This window comes from Suncus etruscus, unplaced genomic scaffold, assembly GCF_024139225.1.
Source record: "Suncus etruscus isolate mSunEtr1 unplaced genomic scaffold, mSunEtr1.pri.cur scaffold_135_ctg1, whole genome shotgun sequence".
NCBI lineage: Eukaryota > Metazoa > Chordata > Mammalia > Eulipotyphla > Soricidae > Suncus > Suncus etruscus.
The window spans coordinates 7,280-10,221 of NW_026060357.1; the positions used below are offsets into that span (position 1 = coordinate 7,280).

Below are 2,942 nucleotides of genomic sequence, written 5' to 3' on the forward strand. Positions count from 1 at the left end.
ACATTTAATGTTGGTGAAGGGTGTGTATTAGCCACCCCTGAGCATGCTCAGGACTTTCTCCTGCTCAGACCTCAGACCTCCTTATGTTATTCAGGGACCCTGGAATGCTAGTGATCCAACCTGAGTAATCCTTGTGTAAGGTGGTGCCTCTCCTCTGTGGTATTGCCCAACCCCCATAGAGTTCAACTTGAACATGAACAAGTGTGACTTAGTTTTGTTCATAGTTTGTTAAGGGCCACATGTCCTGATCTTCTTGGGGGTTATTGTCAAAGCCATAATTCATGTTCCCTAATTTATTGTAGTTTGTGTTTTGTTTATTTCCGTTGGAAACAGCAGGAAATCAGCCTTCCTACCGCTGTGTTCTGAGGTATCACCCTGGCTGCATTTGTTGATGATGGGAATCGAGCAGTGTTGCCTCCATTAAAAGGTGTCCTCACCACTGTATTATCACCCTAGCCCCTTCTTTCCTTGTCTGATGTTTGGTTTTTGGGCCATACTCTGACACTCCTAGCTTTGCACTCAGAAATTAGACCTGACAGGTCAGGGGACATTATGGGATGCTAGGCACTGCATCTGGGTCAGCCACATGCAAAGAAAATACCCTCCCTGCTGTGCTATTTATTGCTCAGGTCCTGTTTGTTTCTCATTTGGGACTGATGCTCAGTAGACACTCCAGGCTCTACTATCAGAAAGTATAAGTATATGGCACGCCTCCTGAGTGGTAGCTCAGCAGTAGGGTGTTTGATGTGCACGCGGCTGACCTAGGACAGATCGTGGTTCAAACCCCCAATGTCCTATATGATCCCCCAAGCCAGAGCAATTTCTGAGCGCAGAGCAGGAATAACTCCTGAGCATACAGAGTGTGGCCCAAAACCCAAGAAAAAGAAAAAGTAATTATTCATGGCAGTGCTTGGGGAGTATATTGGATGCGGGTAATTGAACTGAAGTCTGCCTCTTGCAAGGCTAACACCCCCCCCCCTGCTGTGCTTTCTCTCTTTCTCTCAGAAAAAAATTTTACAAGTGAGCCCATGAGAAAGCTAATGTGATTTTTGCCAAGATCCTCACCATGATCCTCCCAAACTATTTTCCCTTTTCTGGAAGCTGATTTAGTACCTGAAACCAGCATATATTAACTTCTCCTCTGTTGCTGCATTTAAGTATTCATTCAAATTTTTTGTCTGTGTTTTTGTGGGGGGTGAGGTCACACCCAGCAGTGCTCAGAGGTTATTCCTGGCCCTTTGCTCAGAAATTGCTCCTGGCAGGCTCATGGGATGCCGGGATTCGAACCACCGATCTTCTGCATAAAAGGCAAACAAATGCCTTACCTCCATGCTATCTCTCCGGGCCCTCGTTCAAATTTTTGTTGCTTATATTTCTGTGTTGGAGTACACCTGGAGGTGCTATGGGCTCAGTCCTGGCTCTGCACTCAGAAATTAATCTTGGGCCACCCAGGGGTTGCCATGGTTCAAACCTGGGTTTTATCACCAGCATCTAATATCTAATAACATCTAATACCTAATCTGAGCCTGAAAGGCAAACTTTTGAAGCAATGAGCCAGGAATAACCCCTGAGTGTAGCTGGATGTGGCCCAAAACCAAAAGAAAACACTTTATCTTTTTAGTTTGGAAGTACGGAAGTGGGGAGGAGACCCTAGGGCAAATGAAACCAAGACCCAGGTCCATTGCAGCCCTCAGAGAAGGCTGGGCCCCCTCTCAGAGAGACTCGAGCAGGAACTGAGGCCAGGAGAGAAATGTCAATGACCATCAACTACCTCCAACACTGCCGCAGACAACCACCTAACAAAAGCACTCCTGCCAAGAAAAAAGACCCAGGGGGTCAGGCTGGGAGACACCCTTGAAAAGCCAACTTGAAACAATGGACACATGTCGCCTAGGACATGGTAGCAGCACCTGCCCTTGACTTGGGGACTTTCCAACTTTTAGTCTGATATGTGTTCAGAAGCATGCTGTGACTGTGTCTGTCTGTAGTTAGTGTATTCTAAAAGCTGGTGTTTCTCTTCTTTTTAGTGGAACCACATGGTTATCATGGCTTACTCTGGACTCTGTGCTCAGGAATTACTCTGAGCAAACATAGGGGACCTTATTAGGTGATGGAAATGGAATCTGGGTCACCTGTATGCAAGGGAATGCCCTCCCTGCAGTCCAGGCCTGATAGAAGGAGTAAGTCTGGATCTCCATGTTGTTTCCAGGAAACAGAACTGGTGAGAGCCAAAGGGTCAGGTTTCTTTCCCTCTCCTGGCTGCTGTCTCTCCTCCTACTTCCTATGAGTCACTTGGAGCCTACCAGCATCAGTTTTCTTGGTTCTTTTCACAGTCATTTCTAAAATTTCCTGCATGTGATTGTTCAAGCTCGCTTTCTATCTAGATCATGGGCTTCAGCATCAAGGTCATTTTTGGGTGCAGACATCATACTCCCTTGGCCACATTGCAAGTGCCTCCCAGCCTGCCCTATTCATGGCTCGACTTGCCTCTTTATTAGTCTCTTTGGTCCATCAAAATGATCCATCAAGATAATCCACAGGACCTCCTGAGGAGGTGTACAGTAAATGCACCCCATATACACCTCAACCCAGGCCCTTTGCCTGGTCTGTATTGTGAATTGGGGGACAAAAAAAAAAGATAATCCACAGGAATAAAGGAACAATATCAAATAGTCCTGCCTTTTCGGGCCTTTACCTCCCTGGGGCTTCCCTCCTGATCACCTGGCTGAGCCCCAAATTTTGGGATTGCTCAGAGTGGCTGGCCCCTTCATGATCAGGAATTAAAATCATCCCTCCCGACCTGTCTGCACCTTTGGGCACCCACCTCTCGCCAGCTCAAAGGTCAGCAGGGAAGGCAGCTAAGTAGACTAAACTGGAAAAGCACCCAAGGGCATAGGAAGCCAGGTACCATAAAGCACAGCTTCTTCTAGCAGCTGCACACC

At 47.1% G+C, this 2,942-nt stretch overlaps 1 pseudogene; it reads left to right on the forward strand.

Annotated features, from left to right (window-relative positions):
• Positions 1–2,540: 2,540 nt before the first annotated feature.
• Positions 2,541–2,631, forward strand: LOC126000690 (uncharacterized; annotated as a pseudogene).
• Positions 2,632–2,942: the final 311 nt, after the last annotated feature.